This window comes from Nerophis ophidion, linkage group LG05 (genome assembly GCF_033978795.1).
Source record: "Nerophis ophidion isolate RoL-2023_Sa linkage group LG05, RoL_Noph_v1.0, whole genome shotgun sequence".
In the NCBI taxonomy this organism is placed as follows: Eukaryota; Metazoa; Chordata; class Actinopteri; order Syngnathiformes; family Syngnathidae; genus Nerophis; species Nerophis ophidion.
Genome location: NC_084615.1, coordinates 67,745,259 through 67,759,408, shown reverse-complemented (window position 1 = coordinate 67,759,408; position 14,150 = coordinate 67,745,259). Strand labels below are relative to the sequence as shown.

General features: G+C 43.0%; 1 protein-coding gene across 2 annotated transcripts in view; it reads left to right on the top strand.

The window, feature by feature from the left end:
- The window catches only part of afap1l1a (actin filament associated protein 1-like 1a), a 105,411-nt gene that overhangs the window by 38,008 nt on the left and 53,253 nt on the right, over positions 1 to 14,150 (top strand). The gene's annotated exons all lie outside the window — the stretch shown is intronic.

Genomic DNA, 14,150 nt, shown 5'->3' with positions numbered 1-14,150 from the left:
GGTGCAGAGGCCGGCAGCGGATCAGGAGTCGGCTTCAGCCGAGGAGCAGGAGTCGGCTTCAGCCGAGGAGCAGGAGTCGGCTTCAGCCGAGGAGCAGGAGTCGGCTTCAGCCGAGGAGCAGGAGTCGGCTTCAGCCGAGGAGCAGGAGTCGGCTTCAGCCGAGGAGCAGGAGTCTGCTTCAGCCGAGGAGCAGGAGTCGGCTTCAGCCGAGGAGCAGGCACAGGGGCCTGCCGAGGAGAACTAAGGGACTGGCTGTGAGCAGGACTAGGACTATGATGAGTGATAAGACGAACACTAGGACTCGGGCAAGGACTTGAGAGAGGACCAGGACTTACAATCACACTAGTGCTTTGAGAAGGGCTTGGGCAACGACCAGGACTTACAGTCATACCAGGGCTTGGGCAAGAACTAGGACAAACTGTCAAAATAGGGCTTGGGCAAGGACTGGGACTAACAATCAAACTGGTGCTCGGGCAAGGACTAGGACAAAGACTAGGACTTACAGTAACACTGGGGCTCGGACAAGAACTTGGGTAAGGACTAGGGTTCGGACTAAGACCACGAGGGGAATCAGTACTAATATTACAAAGGCAAGAAACAAGACTCGGGACCGGACTCGAAACAGGACTCGGACTACGGATCAGTCTACGAGTGGAACTAGGACTACGACGACTACGAGAAAGACTAGGACTGCAACTACAATCAGAACGGAAACTCGGACCAGGACTTGGACTACGACTCAGTCTACAAGTCGGTCTACGAGTAGGACTAGAGCATGGGCTACGAAGAAGGCTGGGACTCGAACTCTGAGAGAGACTGTGACTAAAACTAGAACTAGGGCACGGACGGAACACAGGTGGAGGAGGTCTAAGAGGGCGTGACTTGACCGGGGAGAACACCGGTGGAGGAGGTCTAGGAGGCCGTAGTGGCTTAACAGGTTTAACAGGGGTAAACACCGGTGGTGGAGGTCTAGGAGGCTTAGTAGTAATACTGGCCCTCCCCTCAAGACCCGGATTCCAGACGGGGCCCAGTTGGACAGAGGCTGACCGTAAGGGCGGGCGGTGGGAGGTTTGGAGGAGGGCAGGCTCCTCCTCTCTAAAATGTTCAAAATCCTCACTAAATGAGGTGGAAAAAGGCACGGATTCAGGCGGAGAACGAGACTTGAGAGGGGGGGAAGCAGGTATGGGGGGTGAAGACTGACTAGAGTCATAGTAGTGGCGGAAAATGTCCTGGTAATAATTAATTATATTATTAAAGTCATTGTTGGGGGTGTGACTGGGCTTGGATGTGCTACAATTATCCTTGAAAATTTTCTTATATAAAATTAGGTCCTTGGGTGGAATGGGAGAAAGTTCATCTTCAAAAAACTCCTCGTCACTAAGGTCAAAAAAATGTGCAGAGGAATCCACTAAGGTGTTAACGGTGACGTCATAGGGGGGCGTGAACGGAGTGACGTCACTGTGAGTGACAGGGAAGGCGGAAGATGGTGGGATGCTAATGAGAATAACATGGTGACTGGGAACGGGAGAAGTGAACAAAGTACCAACCCGTAGAGAAGAGTCCTGGGTTGGAGCGGAGGAGTACTTGGTCGGGTATGCTGCTTGTTGGGAACGGTGTCCTGGAGGATCCAGCGCGAGGTGACGCGTTTCTGCTCGCCAGTTTCTGTTACGTTTGCGCGGCATCGTGGATGCGCGGGGAGTGTCGCCTCTCGATGCGCAGGATCACAGCAGGCAGGAATGAAGGTATGAACAGCCTTTTAATGTGAAGTTACAAAAGAACACTGGTACAAAAGAGCAAATCAAAGGCGTGTCTGAGCACAGAAAACTAAATGCTAATATACACAGAAGACAGAGTTCGAAGTCCATAAAGCGCGGGCCAAGCGTGCGGAGGCAAGCTACATTTAGCAAGCAGAAAAATAAACAGAGACTACTCACGTAACGGTTGCAGGTGCAAACAAACTGGCGAGAGCGAACTTAGGTAGCAGAGGGGCTTAAATTCAGAAAACATAATTACAAACCGGTGTGTTAATGAGCCATGCAGGAGGAGCAAATAAGTTGTCATGGTGATGAATGTAAATAAGGAAGTGCGCTAACAAACGGGATCGGTAGAGTCCAAAACATGATCAAAACATAGTAGGACAATACAAAAAAGACAAACATGCTAGAGATGTGTGATCCGGAAGCCGGATCACAACACAAAAAATGTATATATTGTTGTTTTCTTACTGTACCGAATATGAACCGAACCGTGACCTCTTAAACCGAGGTACGTACCAAACCGAAATTTTTGTGTACCGTTACACCCCTAGTAAAAATTGAATGCTTAGTTGTTTTATTAGAAAATGCAAATTTAAAGGCCTACTGAAACCCACTACTACCCACCACGCAGTCTGATAGTTTATATATCAATGATGAAATTTTAACATTGCAACACATGCCAATACGGCCTTTTTAATTTACTAATTTGCAATTTTATATTTTCCGTGAGTTTTTTCTTGAAAACGTCGCGTAATGATGACGTGTACGAGTGACGTCATGGGCTGTTATGAATATGAGCGCTGCACACACACACAGCTAAAAGTCGTCTGCTTTAACGGCATAATTACACATTATTTTAGAGATCTGTGTTGCTGAATCTTTTGCAATTTGTTCAATTAATATTGGAGAAGTCAAAGTAGAAAGACGGAGTTGGGAAGCCTTAGCCTTTAGCCACACAAACACACGGTGATTCCTTGTTTAAAATTCACAAAGGTGAAACTTTCCTATGGATGAGAGCGGACATGGATCCCGATTACATGTCATCCAGCAGGTTTCGGTGAGAAAATTGTAGTGAAAAAGTCGCCACTTACCGAATATCAGCTGAGCTTGTGCCTCCCGTACAGCTGCCGTCGACATCCCCGAGACACTGCGGGTCAACACCCGGCCGTGGACATACCTTTCCGACTATCAGGTACTGTTAAACTCACTATAACACTAGCAACACAATAGAAGGATAAGGGATTTCCCAGCATTATCCTAGTAAATGTCTCTAAAAACATATAAATCTGTCTCAATGCAACGCGATTGCAATCGCTTTTTTTTTTTTTTTTTTCTAGTCCGTCGCTATCAATATCCTCAAACACAAATCTTTCATCCTCGCTCAAATTAATGGGGAAATTGTCGTTTTGACGGTCGGAATAGCTCTTTTTGTTGGATGCTCCCATTAAGAACAATGTGAATATATGAGGAGCCATCAACATGTGACGTCATTGTCTGCAACTTCCGGTAGAGGCAGGGCTTTTCTCCAGTTGCGAACTTTATCGTGGATGTTCTCTACTAAATCCTTTCAGCAAAAATATGGCAATATTGCGAAATGATCAAGTATGACACATAGAATGGACCTGCTATCCCCGTTTAAATAAGAAAATTTCATTTCAGTAGGCCTTTAACTTTCTGTACTCAAGGCAGAGGTGGGTGAAGTAGCCAAAATAGTTGACTGAAACAAAGCCATATTTAAATGCCAGAAATACATAAGTAATTTTGAAGAATGGGCCTCGATCTAATTCAAATAACAAGTGTGCGAAGTAAAAAATTACGTGTTGTATTAGGGGGCGTGTCGCATCTGCTCTGCGCAGACTTTGTGTACATTTAATAACAAGTGCAAAAGTGGTTTGACCTGCACTATTTAAATGACGTGTTTGCGTGTACATGGCTGTCACCATGGAGACAGTCATCGTCTCCCACATCCATTTTATCACGCTCCCACCTTTGGCGTTTTACTGTGTTGTGGAAAATGCAGCACACACCTTTATTCTGTGCCACCTTTTCAGGGCAATATGGAAGCGCTCCGCCATAGGAAAAACATGTTCTTTTCATGTCTGCTGGCTCCAAGCCTTTCTTAAAGTTTTTCAGCATCACTGGATAGACGATATGTCTCTACTATTTTTATTTTAGTCCATTAATGCAAGATTCTCCCTCCGTCGTCTGTCTTTGCACAGATCGTCTCTTTCTCGCAAGAATGGCCGCAGTCATTTGTGCATAAAGCTGTGCAAGTTTGCACATGCTTTCCAAGAAAAATGTCCAACGTCCGATTCAGGTTTCATAAATCACATTGCGAGAACTAAATGCTGCGATGAGGTGGCAACTTGTCCAGGGTGTACACCGCCTTCCGCCCAAATGCAGCTGAGATAGGCTCCAGCATCCCCCGCGACCCAGAAAGAGACAAGCGGTAGAAAATGGATGGATGGATGGGTAACTAAATCATTATATTTGCATTTCTTCTTCCCAGTATTGTGGGAGTTACGAAAATCAGCATAAATTGCAGATGACTTCAAACTCGCTAAATGCATTGCGGTTGCTACTTCGCTCGTTTAAGAGACACAATCCAAGATGCACAAGTTCAGTAGATCAATTTTACACGTTTTATTTCACGCAAACCTTTCGCAGATTAGGCCCATTGTGGGGTAGTTACCATTGACTACATTTCAATGCACTAAATTATTCTGATTCCTCAAATCATTTGGTTAAAAAATATTCTACAACCCTTGGAAACACTTTAAATTGATTGTGTTTGGCTTTTGAAAAGACAGACTAACACACAGGCGATTGAAACCCGATCTCTCGAATGTGTACGTATCGCCGCTGGGGACTTTTGTGTCACGCATGTGCCGGTCTCAGTGCAGGGGATATAACCTGAAAGCGGAACCATTCAATAAAAACATAGGCAACAACTGCAATAAGAAGGAGACTGTTCATTTATTTCACATGTCAAAAGCAGCAGCAACAGCGTTTATGGATCTAACTAAAGCATTTGACGCAATAAATCACATTATTTTAATTTTAAAAAAATTTAGACCAGTATGGCATCAGAGGGGCCCTGTGAAGAGGTGGAGACTTGTCCAGGTTGTACACTGCCTTACGCTCGAATGCAGCTGAAATAGGCTCCAGGAAGCCCCGCGACCCCGAACGGGACAAGCGGTACAAAAAAGGAATGGATGGATGGGCATCAGGGGGTCGGTTCTAAACTGGATTAGAAGCTATTTAACCAACAGGAAGGGGTGCGAGCGGTCATTTCCTTTGGCCTTAAACTGCTTTCCATCAATCCACAGAGTTTATTGAATGAACTTTGAGACATTGGAAAGTCTTCTTTCCATTCTCTGTCCGAAAATACCATAAACAACTCTCCCCTACCAATTTTTGTTTTGGACATTTATCCAATTCAGCAATTTTAACACCTTTTTTGGTAGTAGTGTCATGTTTGTGTCGCAATCTAAGATCATTTTTAATGCCGTCTGCTATTTAACATCAGCATAGCCATTAGAGACGTAATATTTGTATTCTGTGCCAATAATACAGTGAATATCAGTTTTCAACAAGAACTGCACTGTTTTTTTGTAAGGAGACGCAAATAAGCCTTGTTTTGGTGTGACATGTGCCTCACAATACGAAGGTCCTGAGTAGTCCTGGGTTCAAACCTGGGCTCGGGATCTTTCTGTGTGGAGTTTGCATGTTCTCCCCCTGACTGCGTGGGTTCCCTCCAGGTACTCCGGCTTCCTCCCACCGCCAAAAACATGCACCTGGGGATAGGTTGATTGGCAACACTAAATTGGCCCTAGTGTGTGAATGTGATTGTGAATGTTGTCTGTCTATCTGTGTTGGCCCTGCGATGAGGTGGCGACTTGTCCAGGGTGTACGCCGCTTTCCACCCGAATGCAGCTGAGAGGCTCCAGCACTCCCCTCAACCCCAAAAGGGACAAACGGTAGGAAATGGATGGATGGATCATAGGTCAACCAGAAAAGCAATACATTAAAGGCCTACTAAAATGAGATTTTCTTATTTAAACGGGGATAGCAGGTCCATTCTATGTGTCATACTTGATCATTTCGTGTTATTGCCATATTTTTGCTTCGACGATAAAGTTCGCAACATTCGGTGCTAAGAGAAAAGCCCTGCTTCTACCGGAAGTCGCAGTCGATGACGTCACATGTTGATGGCTCCTCACATATTCACATTGTTTTTAATGGGAGCCTCCAACAAAAAGTGCTATTCGGACCGAGAAAATGACAATTTCCCCATTAATTTGAGCGAGGATGAAAGATTCGTGGTTGAGGATATTGATAGCGACGGATTACAAAAGTTTAAAAAAAAAACGCCATTGCATTGGGACGGATTTAGATGTTTTTAGACACATTTACTAACATAATTCTGGGAAATCCCTTATCGTTCTATTGTGTTGCTAGTGTTTTAGTGAGTTTAACAGTACCTGATAGTCGGAGGTGTGTGTCCACGGGTGTCTTGACGCGCAGTGTCTCAGGGGAGTCGATGGCAGCTATGGACAGCCCAAGCTCAGCTTTTTTCCGTTAAGAACTGACTTTTTAACCACAATTTTCTCACCGAAACCTGCTGTTTGACATGTGGTCGGGATCCATGTTCTCTTGACCGCGCTCTGATCCATGGGAAAGTTTTACCTCCAGGAATTTTAAACAAGAATCACCGTGTGTTTGTGTGGCTAAAGACTAAAGCTTCCCAACTCCATCTTTCAACTGTGACTTCTCTAATATTAATTGAACAAATTGCATAAGATTCAGCAACACAGATGTCCAAAAAACTGTATAATTATGCCGTTAAAGCAGACGACATTTAGTTGTGTGTGTGTGTGCGCAGCGCTCTTACTTCCTAAAAACCTGTAACGTCTTGCGTACACGTCATCATTACACTACGTTTCGAAGATGAAACTCCCGGGAAATTTAAAATTGCAATTTAGTAAACTAAAAAGGCCGTATTGGCATGTGTTGCAATGTTAATATTTCATCATTGATATATAAACTATCAGACTGCGTGGTGGGTAGTAGTGGGTTTCAGTAGGCCTTTAAGCGTTGTCTCTTTGCCGCACGAGATAGCCTGTTTTCCAACGGATACATTTACTGCGGAGTCACATTACCCGTCACTCCTCAAATCATAATCGGAAATACAGTACACAATACATTTACAGTATGCAATTCGCAACAATTTTATTAATGTGTTTGTAGCACCGTGTAAAAGTAATGTACTGTAAAAATAGCCCCAGTGTTCATTGTGTTGTTGCCAATGTTTTACTGCGTCGGTTGTAAGAGAAAGCTCACACCTCATTGTCACTCAATACATTTGAGTGAAGCAAAGAGCCTGTAGTCATTTCTGACTCATACTTTTCTCCATTCTCAAAGTATACAATTGTAACAGAACCCACGGTCATGTGTAAAGTGGCTTAGACCAAATAAAGGACACAAAATAATTAGGGGTGGGTAAATTAGTTGCGTTAATTATGAGTTAACTCATCAATCTATTAATGCCGACAATTATTTTATCGCACATTTGCGTATGTTGTTTACATGCTTTTATTTTGTTAACGCCTTTTCTTAACAAGATGGCGTCGCCCGGCGTCGAGGGGCTCTTGGTAAAGATGGAACATTTGGCAAAAATACCGGACAATTCTGCAAATTTCATGGCTGGCTTACAGCGTGGTCACTCCGGGATCACTTACGACCGCCAGACAATTCTGGATGTGGATAGATCGGGCCGTTTTGGACTGAATGACGCGTGCTTGCTAGACCGGCTAGCTAGCATGGGAATACTTTGCCGGCTACATCCAGCGGCTTGTGAAGCAGCGGAGTATTTGTGTTGTCTGTCTATTTATGAATAATGCAGACCAGGAGTGTTGGCTGAGTTCTTAACGTTTACTTTCAGAGCGTGCATATCACAACATACAAGATGCCGTCATGGCAACACAACCTATACCGGGCTACCGCGCATGCTCGTCACTCCTGTTGCATGCTGGGTAGGGTAGTTCTTTTATTCCCTGGCTCATAACATCACAATATAGTACCATGTATATGATGCGTTCAGTTTATCAAAGCACCAAGCAAACAATCGGAAAATTCCCATCATATCAATTCCTAGATATGGTCATAATTATTTTAAGTGCACTACGCATAATAAACACAACATTATTAATATTGCTACTACGGATAATTTGATCAAAAATTCCCTAAAGCAGCCCACTACCTATAATATAGGTTTTTTAAACATAAGATCCCTGCTAAAAAAAAATGTTCCTGCTGTTACCTCAGAAATTGCCTGTTCAGATGTTATGATTGTGGCTCAGAGATTTGTATGTAGATTATATTTATTTTCCATAACAAACAGGATAACTTAAATACCCTGGCAGTGGCAATAAGCTTAAATGTTTGTATTTACATTTTTTGAGTAGATTTTCATAAAATATGCTATTTAACTGCTACTGTTTAACAAGGACTGATTTAAATTGTGTTTGCACAACAAATGTTTTGGCGCTTTTGTTCATGTGGGAGAATATTCCAATAAAGTTGCACCACACACTACTTTTGAATTCATTATTGGGCTTTGCGTATACAATGCAGTTAATCGAGATTAATCAGAGAAATAGTGCGATTAACTTCGATTAAAAATTTTAATCGTTGCCCAGCCCTAAAAATAATACAAGACTAATAATACTGTACAAGTTTTAAGGCTGGAGAATGTATTGTGTCAGCAGTCCATGAAAGCCCAGACATGTTGTCAGCCCGGGAGATGGGAGCCGTCAGTCTTACCAAATGCCTGGAATTTCAGCAGAAAAGGGAAAGTGGTTGATAGGGCACAAACTGTGCATTGTGGGCACAGGTCACACACATCCGTCCTTCTGGTCGCCGCACCATTGTTATCATGTGGCCCACATACACCTCGGGAGAATAGAGAAAATAGATACTCTTATTCTTACAAAAAGTACCTGTCTCAGCTGAGATGATGTTTCAATTCTCAAATGATAGGTTTTCACTCTGATATACCTAACTTGTAAAACATCTGCTATGACTCAAATGATTGTGTGATCGCATTAAGCTCAGAGACCCCTGCACCATAGCCTTGGACCTGAAGTGTTCTTTCATGTCCGATCAGGTTCAGAAATGTTTGTTTATACAACATGTCCAAAAACAATAAGGAAGGAGGAACTTCCAAGAAAAAGCCCCGCAGTTTTTATTAGACACAGCCCTCCCAAGGAGCTTGCCTCTGGACTGGCAGACCACTGTTTGGTATTGTGGGCTGAACTCTTGGATTCTCTAGTTTGACTCAAAAACATGACAGTGTGTGAGCTTGGTAGTGCTTTGAGGTAAAGTGACGTGTTTCATAGAATAGTTTTCTTTTCCGTCCTTCCTCTAGCTTGCATCGTCCTGTGAATCCACAGCTGTACCCTGGAGGTCAGAGGTCACAGTTAGTCACAGTGTAGAGTAGTTTTGAAAGACCATAACCATGCTTAGAAGGACTACTAAGTTGTTTTCTTCCATTCTGTTTTGTGTGTGATCAGCTATAGTAGTGCCTGAGTTGGCTGCTTCCCTCTCCCAGTCTGCCAAAACAAGTCCAAAGGTCAGTCATTCTACAGGTCCTCTGAGGCTGAATTCCTAAAACTCACACTTGAGAAACAATGGGGGAAAAGAACAAGAGTATTAGACTAATTTTAGTGTGAGTGATTGACACCCTGCCATTATACCTATGTGAAATGTTTTTCTGTCTTCTTTTACTCTTCTGGGATGAATTTGGAGTGTGTTTTTGTTCAGCCATAGATTCAAAACATTTGTACGGACAGAGGTCACTGATGTTGGATGAGCGGGGCTTTCATTTTATGGTGCTTTTTTTACCCTTTAAGTTACTCAAAGCACTTTGAGACTGTTACTTTACGTCCTTCACCTTCCGACGATGCATCACCAAGGGATAAGTCGTGGTTCAGCATCTTGCTCAAGAAAAATTTGACATGATCATGAGGATTGTATTAGCGACCTTTTTAGGTTAGGATACAGATCAGAATGTCATACAGGAACCCTCCATTCATCCATTTTCTACCGCTTGTCCCTTTTGGGGTCGTGGAGCCTATCTCTGCTTCATTCGGGCAAAAGGCGGGGTACACTCTGGACAAGTCGCCACCTCATCACAGGGCCAACACAGACAGACAACACACATTCACCCACTAGGGCTAATTTAGTGTTGCCAATCAACCTGTTCCTGTCATACAGGAACATTTCCTAAAATATTTTACTTGAATGAAGTTCATTTATTTGCTTAAACCATGCTAGCAGTTTTAGAGCCCGGTCGGGTTTTATTTTGATGTGAAATTTGCCAGTGAGCACACGAATCAGAGTCTCCCCAGTCACCTTTTAACTGACGTATACATTGACCTGATCACTGATATTAAAACAATCCATGGCACGTTTCACGTAACCGTCCACTTTTAAGAAAAAGGAACATGTCAAGTCAAAATAAATTGCGTGAATAATCTTCGCATATGCTGTGAACGGGACTCTCGCGACTGTGTTGGATCGATTGTGGATTGAACTTTCACAGTATCATGTTAGATCCGCTCGACATCCATTGCTTTCGTCTTCTCCAAGGTTCTCATAGTCATCATTGTCACCGACGTCCCACTGGGTGTGAGTTTTCCTTGCCCTTATGTGGGCCTACCGAGGATGTCGTAGTGGTTTGTGTTGTGGTTTGTGCAGCCCTTTGAGACACTAGTGATTTAGGGCTATATAAGTAAACATTGATTGATATACATGATTTGTGCAATAGTTGTTTTGAATAATCACATGAGTTAACTTGTAATTTTTTAGAGACCTATTACAAAACATTTTCTTTAATCATATTTACACTTTCCATATAGAGAAGGCAAGGATGAGAGTCAGCACCTCCAAGTCCGAGTCCATGGTTCTCGCCCGGAAAAGGGTGGACTGCCATCTCCGGATTGGGGAGGAGACCTTGCCCCAAGTGGAGGAGTTCACCTGGGAGTCTTGTTCACGAGTGGGGGAAGAGTGGATCGTGAGATCAACAGGTGGATTGGTGCGGAGTTTTCAGTAATGCGGATGCTGTATCGATCCGTTGTGGTGAAGAAGGAGTTGAGCCGGAAGGCAAAGCTCTCAATTTACTGGTCGATATACGTTCCCCTCCTCACCTATGGTCATGAGCTTTGTTTTATGACCGAAAAGACAAGATCACGGGTACAAGTGGCTGAAATGAGTTTCGTCCGCCGGGTGGCGGGGCTCTCCCTTAGAGATAGGGTGAGAAGCTCTGCCATCCGGGGGGAGCTCAAAGTAAAGCCGCTGCTCCTCCACATCAAGAGGAGCCAGATGAGGTGGTTCGGCCGTCTGGACAGGATGCCACCCGAACGCCTCCCTAGGGAGGTGTTTGGGGCACGTACAACTGGTAGGAGGCCACTGGGAAGACCCAGGACACGTTGGGAAGACTATGTCTCCCAGCTGGCCTGGGAACGCCTTGGGATCCCTCAGAAAGCTGGACGAAGTGGCTGGGGAGAGGAACGTCTGGGCTTCCCTGCTTAGACGGCTGCCCCCACGACCCGACCTCGGATAAGCGGAAGAAGATGGATGGATGGATGAAGGTTAAAGCGGCAATTTGCCGGAATACAACGGATGCGTAATATCTCTCATGTCCAAAAGGTGCCTCTCAAAGGTGGGCGTGGCGGGAGATCAACTTGCGACTGCAGAGGTTGGCAAGGGGGTTAAAGGATAGACCGATCCCAGACCATTGATTCCACAACACATAGTTTTTAATTCCTCAAATTAAAATAGACCCATATGTACCTACATGTAATCAATTGGGTTATGTTAAAAATGGGGGGCGGGGACAGTCTGCAGTCATCTACGTGACTCACATCCGGATGACTGATGGGCAAATGGACGATGTTACCAAGTTGGCAATGAAAAAGTAAAAGATATCAAGTCTTCATCTTCATCCTGAATCAAAATAAATTACCAAATAAGCCATCAAGTGCCAAGTTTGGAAAAAGAAGAACAGAAGAAGATGAGAAACGGTGGGGTTTGATCAGGGCATAAATATAGCCAGGACTACCTTTGTTGGAGTGGATCACCTTAGAATATGCAGGTGTAAATTTACATGGCTGGTGAGTGCATGGTGGAACCTTAAAATACTTGAGTTTGAATAACATTATACAAGACATCAGCGACCTTTACTAAACCTCAGTTCAGTGAGCAAATGTTTTACTCTGCATATTACTCTGCATTTATTCCACAAGAAGAACCAGCCTTGGTCAGAGGTGTTGAGAGAAGAACGTTATAAAAGAATAAAACCAATGTTTAGTGTGTCACAAAATTTATAAAACAACCCACACCTTTCAGCAGCAGTTTTTATGAAAGTGTATCTTATCAAGGCACTACAGGTGTGGGACAAAATCGAATCGAATCGAATACGTTGTGTGATTCAGAATCGATTCTCATTTTTTAAAAATCGATTTTTTTGATTTTTTTTTTTTTAATCAATCCAACAAAACAATACACAGCAATGACATTATACAAGACATCAGCGACCTTTACTAAACCTCAGTTCAGTGAGCAAATGTTTTACTCTGCATATTACTCTGCATTTATTCCACAAGAAGAACCAGCCTTGGTCAGAGGTGTTGAGAGTAGAACGTTATAAAATAATAAAACCAATGTTTAGTGTCTCACAAAATTTAGAAAACAACCCACACCATTCAGCAGCAGTTTTTATGAAAGTGTATCTTATCAAGGCACTACAGGTGTGGGACAAAATCGAATCGAATCGAATACGTTGTGTGATTCAGAATCGATTCTCATTTTTTAAAAATCGATTTATGGATTTTTTTTTTTTTAATCAATCCAACAAAACAATACACAGCAATACCATAACAATGCAATCCGATTCCAAAACCAAACCTGACCCAGCAACACTCAGAACTGCAATAAACAGAGCAATTGAGAAGACACAAACACGACACAAAACACACCAAAAGTAGTGAAACAAAAATAAATATTATCGACAACAGTATCAATATTAATTATAATATCAGCATAGCAGTGATTAAAAATCCCTCATTGACATTATCATTAGACATTTATAAAAATAAAAAAAATAGTGTCACAGTGGCTTACACTTGCTTTGCATCTCATAAGCTTGACAACACACTGTGTCCAATGTTTTCAGAAAGATAAAATAAGTCATATTTTTGGTTTGTTTAATAGTTTAAACAAATGTATATTATTGCAATCAGTTGATAAAACATTGTCCTTTACAATCTACTACTTTGCTTGCATGTCAGCAGACTGGGGTAGATCCTGCTGAAATCCAAAGTATTGAATGAATACAGAATCGTTTTGAATCGGAAAATATCATTTTTGAATCGAGAATCGAATCCTATCAAAAAAATCGATATATTATCGAATCGGGACCCCAATAATCGATATTGAATCGGATCACGGGACACCCAAAGATTCACAGCCCTACAAGGCACAGTACTATAGTATAGAAATGAAACATATGTATTTACAGCCTGTATAAAAGTATAGATTTAGTATCCACGGATAATGACTCTTAGACAGCCAATATTTCCTAAATACCTGGAAACACAGTAAGTACCATGATAAGTGTGTCTTGCCTACAGTCAAGCATAGTGTTGGTAATATTTTGGTCTGGGGCTCCGTAATTGCTGCCAGAGGTTCTGTCGATGTTCACAACCCATTGATATCTGCAACCCACCACTACTGAGCATCCTTGAACAAAATACACATCGAAAGCAACGTCACAATTTTTCATGGAAAAACCCACTATTAAAAGAATATTAATTTTAGGTCAACAATCCTATTGGAGGGCAGGACGGTGGAAGAGGGGTTTGTGCGTCTGCCTCACAATACGAAGGTCCTGGGTTCAATCGGGCTCGGGATCTTTCTGTGTGGAGTTTGCATGTTCTCCACGTGAATGCGTGGGTTCCCTCCGGGTACTCCGGCTTCCTCCCACTTCCAAAGACATGCACCTGGGGATAGGTTGATTGGCAACACTAAATTGTCCCTAGTGTGTGAATGTGAGTGTGAATGTTGCCCTGCGATGATGTAGCGACTTGTCCACCCGAATGTTGCTGAGATAGGCACCAGCGACCCCACGGGAATAAGCGGTAGAAAATGGATGGATGGGCAATCCTATTGGAGCAGATGGTATACGCAATTTTAGTTGTTTTTGTGACGATCTGTCACTTCATTTCTGTTTGTTTCCTTGTTTTGTATTTACTTTCCATCAGTGCTCTTATTTTGTTTCTATTTACTGTTTGTCCCGCTGAGCACTGTGGTTCTTCCCTCACATGCTGATGA